The following is a 16,236-nucleotide window of genomic DNA, read 5'->3' as shown; positions in this document are numbered from 1 at the left end:
GCATCCCTTTCTATGGCAGGAATAATTTCTGCAAATTTACTTTTGTACCGGGGATCTAACAGTGTGGCAACCCAGTAGTCAGGATTATTTCTAATTCTCACAATTCGAGGGTCATGTTGCAGGTAGTGCAGCAAGAAGGCACTCATGTGTGTTGCGCATCCAGGAGCACCAAGTCCCTGTTGTGTTGGTGGCGAGGTAACAATCATGCTTCCTTCCTCTGTCCTCTCCCCCGAACCTCGCACAACAGAAATGTGATCAAGGTCTCCCTCATCTGATGAGTCTTCCATCAGTTCGTCCTCCACTTCTTCCTGGGCTCCTGCACCTTCCTCACTAGTTTGGCTGCTACCATGCGCCCTGGTAAAATCATCTCCCCCACCCTCACATGCCTGCCGCCTTGGTGCTGCCGACCGTCTGGACCTTGCAGATGTTAGCCCTTCCGCATACAACTCCTCCTCCTCTACTTCCTCCACCTCCTCTTGTGCCACCACCTGACTCCGAATTCTGTTTAACATGTGCTCCAGCATGTAAATCACCGGAATAGTCATGCTGATAATGGCATCGTCAGCACTAAACATCTTCGTCGCCATTTCAAAACTGTGCAGAAGGGTGCATAGGTCCCTGATCTGAGACCACTCCTCCAGCGTGATTTGCCCCACCTCTGAATCTCGTTGGCCCAGGCTATACGTCAGAACGTATTGCACCAGGGCTTGTCGGTGCTGCCACAGTCGCTGCAACATGTGCAGAGTTGAATTCCACCGGGTAGGCACATCGCATTTTAGCCGGTGAAGTGGCAGACCCAACGACTTCTGTAGAGATGTAAGTCGCTGAGCTGCGGGATGCGAACGGCGGAAGTGAGCACACAGCGACCGTGCCCTCTGCAGAAGGCCATCTAGTCTGGGATAGTGGGCTAAAAATTGCTGGACAACCAGGTTCAACACGTGAGCCATACAAGGCACGTGTGTGACATTGCCCCGGCGAAGGGCCGCACCCAGGTTTGCAGCATTGTCGCACACGGCCTTCCCTGGTTTCAGGTCCAGTGGAGACAACCATTCATGAAATTGGTTCTCCAGAGCTGACCACAACTCCTCAGCTGTGTGACTCACATTTCCCAGACATTTCAATGTAAAAACCGCCTGATGACGTTGAGCCCTACTGCCAGCATAGTAAGGAGGTGTGCAGGATCCCTTCTGCGCAGTTAGAAAGCTTGTGGCATGACCAGACAGGCTTTGGGTGCAGGTGGGAGACCGAGAGGAGGTTGAGGAGGCAGAAGCAGTGGAGGAACTTTGACATAAAGAGGATTGACGCACAACTCGTGGGGACGGCAAGACTTGGACAGCAGCCCCTTGTCCTGCTGTCACCATAGTTACCCAGTGCCCAGTCAGCGACATGTAACGCCCCTGTCCATGCCTACTCGTCCAAGTGTCTGTGGTAAAATGCACCCTGTCACACACAGAGTTTCTCAAAGAAGCGGTGATGTTGTGTGCGACATGCTGGTGGAGCGCAGGCACACCTTTCTTTGAGAAGTAGTGACGACTGGGCATCTGGTACTGGGGCACTGCGACGGACATAAGGTCTCGAAAATCCTCTGTGTCCACCAGGCGGAAAGGCAGCATTTCTGTAGCCAAGAGCTTGCAGATGGTGAAATTCAACCTCTTAGCTTTCTCATGGCTAGGAGGAAATGGTCTTTTACTTGTCCATATCTGAGGGACCGAGGGCTGGCTATTGTGCTTAGACGGGGTTGATAAGGGTGTCCCCGGCAAACTGCCGGTCTGTGAGGAAGATGCAGGCGGACATGTTAGGTTGCCTTGATCCAAAGGTGGTGCTATCGATGTCGGACAGCGCTCAAGACCAGCTGGTGTTACCACCTCCAAAGAAAATGATGACCTGCCAATCACGCTGGCTGTTGCGGGTAAAGAGGTGGCAGGTCTGCGCCCCAAAACAGGTGTGACTGCTGTCCCCCCAGTCACAGAGGATGAAGAGGCCGCGGATACACAAGATATGGCAGACGGTGGTTGGCCCGGCCGGCTAGGCCGCATTGTAGCACACTGAGCTTCCCACTGCAACTTATGCTTCATGTCCATGTGCAGGTTCATGTATGAAGTACTCAAACTATGTATTTTTTGGCCTCTACTTAGCTTTTGCTGACAAATGTTACAGATAACACGAGTTGGGTCATCTTTATCGATCTGAAAAAATGCCCAGGCTATGCAAGGCTTAGCACCCATGCGACCTGAAGAGCCACCACGACTTGTGGTGAGAGGCAGAGTTGTGTTTGAGGATGCAGTTGTTGACGTGCTTCCAGTACTACGTCTCTGTCCAGGAAGGCGCAACCTGACCTCGTCGTCACTAGCATCTTCCTCCACCTCCTCTGCTGACCTCATCTCTTGGCTGACTGTGGGTTGACAGTAAGTGGGATCTCCGACCTCATCATCATCACCCTGTGCATTATCACACCCGTCGTCCTCAGAGCCAACCTGTTCCTGCCCTGACAAAAAACTAAAGTTGTCGCTCCAATCAGGTATTTGAGTCTTATCATCGTCTTCCTCATTGTCTCCACCAACAGGAGTTACAGTTTGGGAATGAGGGTCTACATAATGGTCAGAACCTTCTGCGTCTGGTCCTGGATCCGACTCATAAAGATTCTGGGCATCAGTGCAGATCATTTCCTCGTCTGGATTCACAGAAGCGCTGGAGTCGACCTCTGATTCCCAGGCTATAGTATGAGTAAACAGCTCTGCAGACTCAACCATCTGTTCTACCTCATACTCAGACGGGCAGCTGGAGATTTGGGAGCTGTGAGGAAGCAAGTGCGATTTGGGTGACACCTTTGAAGACTGGAGTATTTGTGATGTTGAAGTTGATGTGGAGGAGAGCCTGTAGCACCCTGAGGATTCGGCTGCTACAGGGGTATTGCACCTCAACCCAGAGGTGTGATATTCCACTCCCGGGTAAGGATGGAGTGTGGATCTGAGCTCGGTAGGCTGCATGCACTACACACATCCCATTTCCGAGGAGCAGACCGACGGTACTCCCACTTAGAAATGTGCAGGTACAACCGAGTCTGTTCCTGGCTGGAGTGGGAGGGGGGTGGAACATCCCAAGTAGTGTAGGGGCAGATAGGGGGAGCAGCCTGGGTAAAGATAGGAGCTCATTGGGTGCTGGTCACCTGAGCTCACACATAGAGGGTGTATATAAGGTGGGCACCAACTAAGAACAGGGTCAGTTGCAGAGAGAAAGTCAGCGAGCGGAGGAGAAGAGAGACCCAGAGTGAGAGAGGAGAAAGAGAGACCCAGAGGGGGAAACAGAAGAAAAGGACTCCAAGAACCCAACTTAAATCCCCGGGTGAAGAGTCGGCACAGGGTACCGGAACCCAAGCTGGTGGGGGCAAAAACACACCCCAGCCAGAGACCGGAGGCCGTGGGCAGCGTCTGCCACGGCCACCCACCACATCCACCACGAAGGCATACCACGTGGAGGGTCAGGGAACCCAAGGCCAAGGGTCTCCCAACAGAAGGCCCGAGGGAGCTGGACCTGGGTGGATCAATAGTGGGGACGGCCAGAGAAAGGACAGAAGGAGAGCTCAGGGTCACGCTCCGGACTTATTTGGGGGTTGGCTGGATCCAGAACCTGGTGGACGCAGCACGGCTCGGGAGGTCACTCGAAGCTGGAGTGACCGGAACATCAGCAGTGAGTAAACATCCTAAACTGCATAACCCGACTCTGTCTCTGATTGCCGTCTACACTGCATCACCACAACCCCCATCCTCTGCACCTGATCCCCCTGAGGCTATACCCCACCCGTTGGGGGTTATATCATCACAAGCTGCACCTGCACCATCAGCCTCAGCGGACCCTGCTGCAGCGGCGGCCATAGTGACCGCAACACAACGGGTGGCGTAGTCGACATTAAGAACTTAGTAACATCTGTAGGACTGCCACATACAACTGAGTTTGACACCCTGGGCACGGACCGGGTCATAGCCACTCGGAAGACTACAACTCCCATCTGATCCGGCTCCGGATATTCCCATAAAGAATATGGCCCAGGGGGCGCGTCAAGCCCACTTAAAGGAGCACTTGATATCCGTTGAAGCACCTGCTGTTTTTGTGCCTCATCTGGAATTTGTAGCGATTGGCGTGGCCGTAAGAAAGGGATCTTATCACATTGTCCGCTAAAAGAAGTAGACATTTTAGATTGGCTGGAAGATGGTCTTTCTTCTGCACCTACCCCACGGACACAACCTTTTTTCCCCTTCCCAACACGCCTATTCCCCTTTCCACCAGCAGCAGGCCTTTTTCCACTCATTTTGGTGGTTAACTAATTCACAACTCTGGAGTTGTTTGCACAAAAAAACAATGGATGGTAACCGAGCAGAGCTGAGTGGCCAAACTGTGGTATTAGGCCAAAACTATTGGCTGGGTTAGATGCAGAAAAAAATTATTTTTAATTTGCAACCTGATGGAGGTCAGTATAGATGGACTAATAGACCAAGTCCCACACACCGCTAGAAGCCCAAATATTTTTTCAGAGCTAGATGCAGAAAATTTTTTTATTCAATTTGCAACCTGATGGAGGTCAGTATAGATGGACTAATAGACCAAGTCCCACATACTGCTAGAAGCCCAAATATTTTTTCAGAGCTAGATGCAGAAAAAAATTATTTTTAATTTGCAACCTGATGGAGGTCAGTATAGATGGACTAATAGACCAAGTCCCACACACTGCTAGAAGCCCAAATATTTTTTCAGAGCTAGATGCAGAAAAAAATTATTTTTAATTTGCAACCTGATGGAGGTCAGTATAGATGGACTAATAGACCAAGTCCCACACACCGCTAGAAGCCCAAATATTTTTTCAGAGCTAGATGCAGAAAAAAATTATATTCAATTTGCAACCTGCTGGAGGTCAGTATAGAAGGACTAATAGAACAAGTCCCACACACTGCTAGAAGCCCAAATATTTTTTCAGAGCTAAATGAAGAAAAAAATTATTTTTAATTTGCAACCTGATGGAGGTCAGTATAGATGGACTAATAGACCAAGTCCCACACACTGCTAGAAGCCCAAATATTTTTTCAGAGCTAGATGCAGAAAAAAATTATATTCAGTTTGCAACCTGATGGAGGTCAGTATAGATGGACTAATAGAATGATGCTATGCCCAAAAGATTTTACTTCACTAGGTGCAGTAAAAAAATTGGTATTCTATACACAGGTGGTATATCTTGCAACACAGATAGGCTACTCCACTGACTAACACACTCTGCAATAGGCCAAAAAGGATTAGCTTTGCTAGATTCAGCCAAATGCTGTGAAAAAAACTTGCACAGCACTGGCACAGACCTGCCTGGCAAAAACTGATAGGAACTGATGTAACCTAGTCCTGAAAAGGACTCCAATTACAATTAGTCTTTACTCCCACAATCTATCTATTTAAGAGCACAGACCTGCTTGATAAAAGTCGTAGGAAATGCTGTAACCTAGTCCTTAAAAGGACTGCAATCACAACTATTCCCTACTCCCAAGCTATCTGTATATTTGTGCGAAAATTGGCTTGAAATTAACAAGGTATAGTGCACACAGCAACAGCGGTGCCGTCTAACACGCAGCTGCAGCAGTGAGAAAATGGTGGCGACGGGGAAAATGGCTTGGTCTTATAGGGCAAGGACATGTGACATACACTGCCAATCACACATGCCCTTGCTTGTGTGAAAAAAAGCACTTCGCTCCGTGTGTGCGCTGCTGATAGGCTGACAGATTGCACCTCCCCACTGCAAATGCGGGAAAGAGAAAAAAAAATGGAGATCTTCATTGTTCCTGCAGAGATCCATCCCCTGCCCCTCCCCCCGCCCCGCTGTACACTCAAACTGCGTATTAACATTAATTTTCATCATTACTGAGAAAAAATTCAGTTATGATTTTGGTGCACGAACAGTTATCGAACATAACCTCGAACAGCCGAATTTTTCTCAAATTGTTCGTGTTCGCCGACCGGCTCGAACACCGCCCAAAACAGCTCGAATTTGAGATTGGCGAACAGTTCGAGTAGAACAACGCTCATCTCTACACATAAGTGCCTTCTTGCTGCACTACCTGCAACATGACCCTCAGATTGTCAGAATTCAAAGTAATCCTGACTACTGGGTTGCCACACTCTTAGATCCCCCACACTCTTCGATCAACCTTTTCATTTTAATAAAGACCAAAAAAATGGTAATTTTTTAAATTATAAGCATTGGCAGGTTATTAGAAACTGAAATCAAACAGTTTTCAACTCAAAACTTTATTCCAGGTGATGTTACATTTGCACATAGTACCCCTTGTTCGAAAGGAGCTTCTGAACTCTCTCGTCCATTGAATTTGTCAGGTTTTGGATGGTTTCTGCTTCAATTGTTTTGCATGAGGACAGAATACCCTCCCAGAGCTGTTGCTTAGATGTGAACTGCCTCGCGCCATCATAGACACTCCTTTTGATGATGCTCCAGAGGTTCTGAATGGGGTAGAGGTCAGGGGAACATGGGGGTCACACCATAAGTTTGTCCCCTTTTATGCCCATATCAGCTAGAGATGCAGATGTGTTATGTGCAGCATAAGACGGTGCATTATCATGCATAAAAATGATCTTGCTCTGGAATACACGGTACTTCTTCTTGAACCATGGCAGGAAGTGCTGTTTGAGAAACTCCATATACATTATGGAGTTCATCTTTACCCCTTCAGGGATCCTAAAGGGGCCGACAATCTCTCTCCCCATGATTCCAGCCCAAAACATTACTCCACCTCCTCCTTGTTGGCGCTGTAGCCGTGTTTGCGTGGGGTGTCCATCAACCAGCCATCCTCCACTCCATCCATCTGGACCATCGAGCGTTGCACGGCACTCATCCGTGAACAAAACAGTTTTGAAATCAGTCTTCATGTAATGTTTGGCCCACTGGAGCCGTTTCTGCTTGTGTGAAGTGGATAGAGGAGGTCGACAGGATGGTGTATGCACAGCTGCAAACCTCTGAAGGACCCTGCATCTTGTTGTTTGGGGGACGTTGGAGGCACCAGCAGCTTCAAAAACTTGTCTGCTGCTATGACAAGGCTTTTTTGCCGCTTCTCTTTTAACCTGACGTAATTGCCTGTAGGAAAGAGTCCTCAATTTGCCCTTATCAGCACGCACACGTGTGTACTGTTAATCAGCTACATACTTTTTGATTCCCAAGACACTTCATCCTGATCATCGCACAATGTTGATTGTAGTCATGCCTTGACCTAAACACTCCAAAATTTGTTGCTTCTCAGCAGCCGACACATCCTTTTTCTTTCCCATTTTGGCAGAAAATGTAGGCTGCTTAATAATGTGGGACAGCCTTCTTAAGTAGTCTTGCCTTTCATTGGACACACCTGCCAAACTAATTAGCACAGTTGTCTGCAATTGCTTACAGTGATATAAAGAGCACTGACACACATCACCATCAATGAGTTTAACTGACAAACAAACAAATTCTTCCCTTATCACTCCTAAACACTTTTTGCATAATAATTTGGAACACAGTGTACATGTGCTTTTCCACAAAACACCAGTGGTTCACGTAGTTAATCTTACAGTTCTAACTTGCCAACCGTGGTCTGTATGGAGTTGTTCAATAAAGGGCCCAAAATTAAGATAACATAGATGGGAGAGGTCTCTATGAATAGGAATTCCTAAGTACTTGATACCCTGTGAGGGCCAGGCAAAGGGAAAGTTGGACTGGATGGAATCATGTATGGATTTGGGGAGGGAGACATCGAGGGCCTCAGACTTCGCTGCATTGATTTTAAAATTTGATCATGTAACAAAGTGATCTATTTCAGCCATAACAGTAGGGATGGATATATGTGATTGAGTGATATATACTAGGACATCATCAGCAAATAGAGAGCACTTGTACTCGGTGCCTCCCACCTCAATCCACCTAATATTGGGGTTATGGCGAATTGATGTGAGCAGGTGCTCCGTCACTAGGATGTATAAGAGAGGGGACAGAGGACATCCCTGCCTTGTCCCATTGGTGATTATGAAAGGTGATGAAAATGTTCTGACGCGCCCCCTGGGCCTTGGGACAAACGGAGCCGGACCCTTTTTGGTGGATGCTGGTGGTTGTAGTCTCCGTGGCGGCGACCCGGTCCCGTGGCTCAGGGCGGTCAAACCAGTGGCGGAACTATTTATGTGGTTTTGATGTTTAAATGTCCGACTACGCCACCCGTGGATTGCGGTCAGAGTGAACCGCCGCTGCAGGGCAGACCGCTGAGGCTGGTGTTGTGGGTGCAGCAGAGCATAGCATAACTCCCCACGGGAGGAGTATAGCCTCAGGGCAGTGTATGCGGAGGATGGGGGTGATGATGCAGGGCAGCAGCAGTAACGACACGGAGTCAGTGATGCAGTCCAGGGCCTTTACTCACAGTTCTTATTATCCAGACCATGTCTGCAGGTACCGGCTGCCCACGTCGTACTGTGCTCACCAGGTGAGGGGCCCAGACAACTCCTAGATAACTTTGGAGCGCTTCACAGGACCCCCTTTGTGTGTCCTTTGTCTGGCCTTTCTTACCAACCCTTCTGTCCGGCTGCCTCGGGCCTCCTCTTGGTAAACTTGGCGCCAGTTTCCCTGACCCTATGTGGTGCCTTCCTAGCGGGTGTAGCGAGGGGCTGTGCCACATAAAATGTCACAGCCTCCGGTTTCTAGCTGAGGGTCGTTTCCCGCCTCCACTAGTTTCGGGGACCGGTCTCCCCCTTTGGCCTGACCCCTCCACGCAGGTGGATTCGGGCGTGCGGTGGCGACTCGCCCGTCCGCACCCCTGGGATCCCTTCGTTCCTCGTTCCTGGAGCCTTCTCCGCTCCTCTTCCTTCCTTCTCCCTCTTCCAGGCCTGGGCCTCTGTTACTAGGCCCGCCTCCGGAGCAGAGCTCATGCAGAGCCCCTGCTCCCTGTCACTGCTGCTCAGACTTCTCTGCACTGAACTAAGATGGTGCCCACCTTTTATACTCCCTTCTCAATGCACCCAGGAACTGCTTCCTCCCTGCTCCTGCACTACAGGGTTCCCCTTCCTCAGTGTTCCCTCCCCCCACTCCAGCCAGGGACAGGGACTGTCGTGCCCATCTCAGGGGCATATTGGTCGCCCTGCCCCACGGCAATGTGGTGTAATGCATGCAGGTGTCGGGTCCTGATCCACACTCCATCCTTACCTGAGAGTGAGATATCACACCTCTGGGTGAGGTGCAATACCTCTGTAGCAAACGAGCCCTCAGGATGCTACATTTCCATTTATCTTCAGCCTATGTGACATATTGCGATACAGGGCCGTGATTTTGGCTATAAAAGGGACCCCTACCCCAAACATTTTAAGAGAATCATATATGGCGTGCCAGGAGACTCTATGGAATGCTTTCTCAGCATCCAACGAGAGTATCTAATTACAAATTTTTAACTGCATCTAGCCCAGGAAATACTTTGTGCCTAGTAGCAGTGTCTGCTAGTCAGCGGATTATCCCGGCTGTTAAGCAAGCTACACCACCGGTAGTTTGGACACTTAATTTTTTCAAATGAAATGCTTCGGGACCACGGGATACTCAGTGAAGAACATCAGGAGGCACCCCAAGGCATAGGGGCTGGGACTGGCAGTAGGATGCCTTGCGGTGGACAGCCGAGCTCGATCCTTATAAAAGCTTTTTAACTGCAGCAGCTTTAGTGGACGCTACTGGAGCTGGAATTACGCGGCTGCTGGCATGAGACTTGCCCTCCAATAGATCCTTGTAAATGGATTTAAAGTGTATTCATTCAAATTAGAGAGACAATTTAAATTAAAAAGCTTAGAGCTGCCTCCACCACAGGGGGGCTCGCTCGACCCACCAGCGGACAGGCACCAGTATTGGGAGAGGGGGGCTGGCCGTCAGGGTTCACCGCGGCTCTGGCACAAACCCGGCGACACGGAGGTGGCACGGGCAGGAGCGGACTGGCCGTGTCGGCTTCTCACTTTTTGGATTTTAGAAGGGCATGACATGCCTATATCTGTGTCTCCCCCTCCTTTTACTCCTCCACCTCTTTTCTTTTCGCATGACTATATGTACTTGTCACTTTTCCATGTGTTAGTTATGTCTTCTGAGCAGTTTGTCAGCTTTTGGACACCTTTGAAGGTGTTTTCTATGTGTTTCTATGTGTTTTTGTTTGCCTGCCATTGGTTTTAATGGTGTTCGAAGGTGTTTGACGAACAGTTCGACGAACACACGGGTGTTCGACGAACCGAACCGAACTCGAACACTACGGGGGTGGCTCAACACTATTAGTAAGTAATCGAAAAAATCTCTCCATGGAGTCAAGCCACTGGAACATCACAGATGCAATGTGATATCAAGAAGGGCAGTGAACATTTAATCGCTAATAGGTAAGTTAAAAAAGAAATCCATTGGTTTCCCTATGTTTTTCTTAATGCCTTTCTGTACAGCATATGATGACATCTTGCTCTTTATGAACACTTAATACAGATTCTATATCTCACAATTGCACTATCTCAAGCCCAAAATCAATGCAAATTTAAATTGCCTCAATAGGAAGCTTATTAGTAAGTAAATAAAAAATAGCTCTCAGTTGAGTCAAACTCATGTTCTCCTGTTTACAAGACAGGTGCATTAACCCAGTAAGCCACTAAAACATCACAGGTGCTATGCCATGTCAATTAGGGCAGTAAACATGGAATCGCTAATAGGTAAGTTCAAAAGGAAATCCATTGGTATTACTATGTTATTCTTAATGCTAATCTATACAGCGTGTGATGACATTTTGTTCTTTATGAACACTTAATACAGATTCTACATCTCACAATTGCACTATCTCAAGCCCAAAATCAATGCAAATTTCCATTGGCTCTATAGGAAGCTTATTAGTAAGTAAATGAAAAAATGCTCTCCATGGAGTTGAACTCTTGAACACCTGTTCACAAATCAGGAGCATTAACCCAGTAAACAACTGGAACATCACAGGAGCTATGTGATGTCAATTAGGGCAGTAAACATTGAATCGCTAATAGGTAAGTTAAAAAATAAATCGATTGGTTTCCCTATGTTATTCTTAATGCCAATCTGTACACCGTATGATGACATCTTGTTCTTTATGAACACTTAATACAGATTCTATATCTCACAATTGCACTATCTCAAGCCCAAAATCAATGCAAATCTACATTGGCTCGACAGTAAGCTTATTATTAAGTAAATGAAAAAAGGCTCTTCATGGAGTCTAACTCCTATTCACAAACCAGGAGCATTAACCCAGTAAGCCACTGGAACACCACAGATACAAGGTGATGTCAAGAAGGGCAGTGAACATTGAATCGCTAATAGGTAAGTTCAAAAAGAAATCCATTGGTTTTACTATGTTATTCTTAATGCCAATCTATACAGTGTATGATGATATCTTGTTATTTATGAACACTTAAGTCTATGTGCCCACGTTGCGGAAATGAAGAGGAAAATTTGAGCTTCATTTCCGCATGTCCTTTCCCGAAAAAAAGCATGTAGAATTTCGCAAGCGTTTATCGCGCGTTTTTAGCACGTTTTTGACATGCGGAATTGCCTTGCATTTTTTATTACATTGAAAAGGCAACTCTGCATGCGGTTACGCAAAAGTAATTGACATGCTGCGGATTATTGTGCGCATCAAAAACGGTGCGGAAAAATCCGCAGCATGGGCATAGAATTTGCGAATTCTCATTGGGGACCATGTGGTGTGGATTACCAAGCGTTTTACAAGAGTTTCCGCTGCTGAAATTCCGCATCAAATACACTTGTAAAATGCTATGTGGGCACATACCCTAATACAGATTCTATATCTCACAATTGCATTATCTCAAGCCCAAAATCAATGCAAATTTCCATTGGCTCAATAGGAAGCTTATTAGAAAGTAAATGAAAAAAGGCTCGTTGTGGAGTCAAACTCCTAAACACCTATTCACAAGACAGGCACATTAACCCAGTAAGCCACTGGAACATCACAGGTGCTATGTGATGTCAATTAGGGCAGAAAACATTGAATCGCTAATAGGTAAGTTAAAAAATAAATCCATTGGTTTCCCTATGTTATTCTTAATGCCAATCTGTACACCGTATGATGACATCTTGTTCTTTATGAACACTTAATACAGATTCTATATCTCACAATTGCAATTCTCTCAAGCCCAAAAACAATGCAAATTTCTTTTAGCTCTTTAGGAATCTTATTAGTAAGTAAATGAAAAAAAAAGCTCTCTGTGGAGTCAAAATCATGAACTCATGTTCACAAGTCAGAGGTATTAACCCTGTAAGCCACTTGAACATCACAGGTGCTATGTGATATCGTGAAGGGCAGTGAACATTTAATCGTTAATAGGTACGAAAAAAGAAATCCATTGGTTTCCCTATGTTATTCTTAATTCCCATCTATACCGTGTATGATGACATCTTGTTCTTTATAAACACTTAATACAGATTCTATATCTCACAATGGCACTATCTCAAGCCCAAAATCAATGCAAATTTCCATCAGCTCTATAGTAAGCTTATTAATAAGTAAATGAAAAAAAGCTCTTCCTGGAGTCGAACTCATGGACACCTACTCACAAGAGAGGCAAATTAACCCAGTAAGCCACTGTAACATCCCATGTGCAAAGAGATGTCAAGAAGGGCAGTGAACATTGAATCGCTAATAGGTAAGTTAAAAAAGAAATCCATTGGTTTCACTATGTTATTCTTAATGCCAATGTGTATAGCGTATGATGACAAATAGTTATTTATGAACACTTAATGCAGATTCTATATCTCACAATTGCACTATCTCAAGCCCAAAATCAATGCAAATTTGCATTGGCTCTATATGAAGTTTATTATTAAGTAAATGAAAAAAATATCTCTGTGGAGTCAAACTCATGAACACCTGTTCACAAGTTTGAGGTATTGACCCTGTAAGCCACTGGAACATCACAGTTGCAATGTGATGTGAATTAGGGCATAAAACATTGAATTGCTAATAGGTAAGTTGAAAAAGAAATCCATTGGTTATACTATGTTATTATTAATGCCAATCTATACAGTGTATGATGACATCTTGTTCTTTATGAACACTTAATAAAGATTCTATATCTCACAATTGCACTATCTCAAGCCCAAAATCAATGCAAATTTCCATTGGCTCAATAGGAAGCTTATTAGTAAGTAAATGAAAAAAGGCTCTTTGTGGAGTCTAACTCCTAAACACCTATTCACAAGACAGGTGCATTAACCTAGTAATCCACTGGAACCTCACAGATGCAATGTGATTAGTGTTGAGTGAGCAATAAAATGCTCGGGTGCTCAAATCTCGGGCTGAGCTCGCCATGATACTCGGGTGCTAGACCCGAGCAACGAGCCCAATGTTAGTCTATGGGAGACCCGAGCATTTTTGCGGCGGCACCCCCGGCAGTCTTTTAAAAGCCTAACAAGTGCCCAAAACGATAGTGACAGTGCTCAAATGACATGGGGACAGCATTTCTGACCCCCCTGTCACTGTTGTCAACAACGTAGTCAGAGGTATTAAACCACTTTTACAGGCTCATAATAAAACGTTCAAAAACTAAATTGAAACTTTTTTCCTGTGTAATATGTTAAGGAATTTCTTTTCCAGGGTAAAGACTTGTGTATAAGGTAAAATATATAACCAAAAACAAAAATACTCCTCCACACCTTGGGCTATGTTCACAAGTAGCATTTTTTATGTGTTTTTGCACTTTTGTATTGCTTTCATCTGTGACAAATGCATTCACCGGGAAATGTCATTTTAACATTTTTTAACCTTATTTGGCCATGTGCTGTGTGACACATGCATACAGTGCTGAAAAGACATGGGGACAGCATGGGGAAGACCCCTGGAAGCATCTCTGACTCCCAGGTCACTGCCTAAAAGTGTGCCCATTTGAAGTATTCCTTACCACATCAGAAGAGGTTGACTTGCAACTCTCCCCATGCAAGTCCTTGTCCCAGGGCAGTGTTCAATTGTACCTCCCCCATTCCTTGCAATGCAAGCGCAAATATGCAGCCAACCACTCACCCACCCGCAGGCTGCAATACCAAACTGCTAGCTTGCACTTGAAATGGGGCCTTTTAGTTTTGAGGAGGCCGAAACTGGCCACTACCTCATGGCTGCTTCGGCAGCGAGGTATCCATACTCAGTCCCCAGCCGCCTGGTGGCCAGGTGTCCACGCTCGGTCCCCAACCGCCAGGGGGCGGCCGGGTGTCCACACTCGGTCCCCAGCCGCCCAGCGGCCGGGTGTCCACACACGGTCCCCAGCCGCCTGAGGGCGGCCAGGTTTCCGTAAACGGTCCCCAGCCGCCCCGATTTCTCCGCAGAACATTCCCACAGACTTTTCTTAGCCCGGCCTACTTTAGGGCAGCATTGGACAAGCCCAACAGAGAACCAGACTCCTCCGGTGGGCCCTGGCTTCTTCATCAGGGCAGTTGAGAGTGCCAAGGTGAGGAGCATGATGATGATGACAGAAGTTAGCATCTGCTTTGTTTTGTTGTAATGCAAGCGTAAGTGTGCAACCTGCCACCCACCCACCCCAAGGCTGCAATACCATACTGCTAGCTTGCTTGCACTTGAAATTGGGCATTTTAGGCATGTTTAGGAAGACGCCGGCCACCATGTCATGGCTGAGTTGGCTGCCCTTTTATCCATACTCAGTCCCCAGCTGCCCGGCGGCCGGATGTCCACGCTCGGTTCCCAGCCGCCTGGGGGCAACCGGGTGTCCGTAAACGGTCCCCAGCCACCCCGATTTCTCCTGCTTTAGGGCAGCATTGGATGAGCCCACCAGAGAACCAGGCTCCTTCGGTGGGCCCTGGCTTCTCCATCAGGGGAGTTGAGAGTGCCATGGTGAGGAGCATGAAGATGATAGAAGTTAGCATCTAGAAGTTAGCATCTGCTTTGTTTTCTTGGAATGCAAACACATGTATGCAGTAGCGGCTAGGTCTTAGGTGGTCAGCGTTTTGGCGCATATCCTACCTCCTATGAGGATTGCTGGATGTTTTCCTGCTACTATCCCAGTTCTATGACTCCTGTTAAAACAAAGCTTCAGGTGATAAAAGATGGAATGAGGTGGTGGCAAAGGAGAAAGAGCAGGAGGAACAGGGACCATTCACATCAATATCAGGCCAGTCAACCACACATGTCTTGTAGGATATGTTTCTGTAACAAAAGGAGCGGTTCTGCTACACAGTTATAGGGCATACAGTGAGTGCAATGCCTACCAAACATTTCGAGGCACTCCAATGCCCCTTGGAAGTGACATGGAGGTCAGAGGGCCTTAACTAAACCATTTTTTACATTTATAGCAACTGAGTCTCCTGTACACTGTTGGCCTAAGCAGTGAATGGAAGGCTTTCCAAAAATTATGAGGAACTGCAATGCCCCTTGAAACAGACGTGTATTACAGCGTACTAAAAACCTTCTACCCATTATTGGGGAGTGAGTCTCCGTTAATTTTCACCTTTGCATTGAAAAACAAAAGCTGACTAAAATTAGGAGGAAATGCAATGCCCGTTGGAAGAGTCGTGGAGGTTTGTGGTAATTAAAAACAACATTTCAATGCCCCTCAGAAGAGACGTGGAGGTCACAGTAGCTTAACAAGACGGTTTTAATGCCCCTTGAAAAAGTGGTGGAGGTCACAGTAGCTTAACAAGATGCTTTTAATGCCCCTTGGAAAAGACATGGAGGTTGCAGTAGCTTAACAAGACGGTTTTAATGCCCCTTGGAAGAGACGTGGAGGTCAGAGTGGTATAACAACACGCCTTTGATGCCCCTCAGAAGAGACGTGGAGGTCAGAGTGGTATAACAAGACGGTTTTAATGCCCCTCAGAAGAGACGTGGAGGTCACAGTAGCTTAACAAGACGCTTTTAATGCCAATCAGAAGAGACGTGGAGGTCACAGTAGCTTAACAAGACGCTTTTAATGCCCCTCAGAAGAGACGTGGAGGTCAGAGTGGTATAACAACACGCTTTTAATGCCCCTTGGAATAGACGTCGAGGTCAGAGTGGTATAACAACATGCTTTTAATGCCGCTGAAAAGACACGTGGAGGTCAGAGTGGTATAACAAGACAGTTTTAATGCCCCTCAGAAGAGATGTAGAGGTTACAGTAGCTTAACAAGACGCTTTAATGCCCCTCAGAAGAGACGTGGAGGTCAGAGTGGTATAACAAGACGGTTTAATGCCCCTCAGA

This window comes from Phyllobates terribilis, unplaced genomic scaffold (genome assembly GCF_046119375.1).
Source record: "Phyllobates terribilis strain yellow unplaced genomic scaffold, ASM4611937v1 Scaffold_5__5_contigs__length_657084704, whole genome shotgun sequence".
NCBI lineage: Eukaryota > Metazoa > Chordata > Amphibia > Anura > Dendrobatidae > Phyllobates > Phyllobates terribilis.
Note: the sequence above shows the minus strand (reverse complement) of the source record.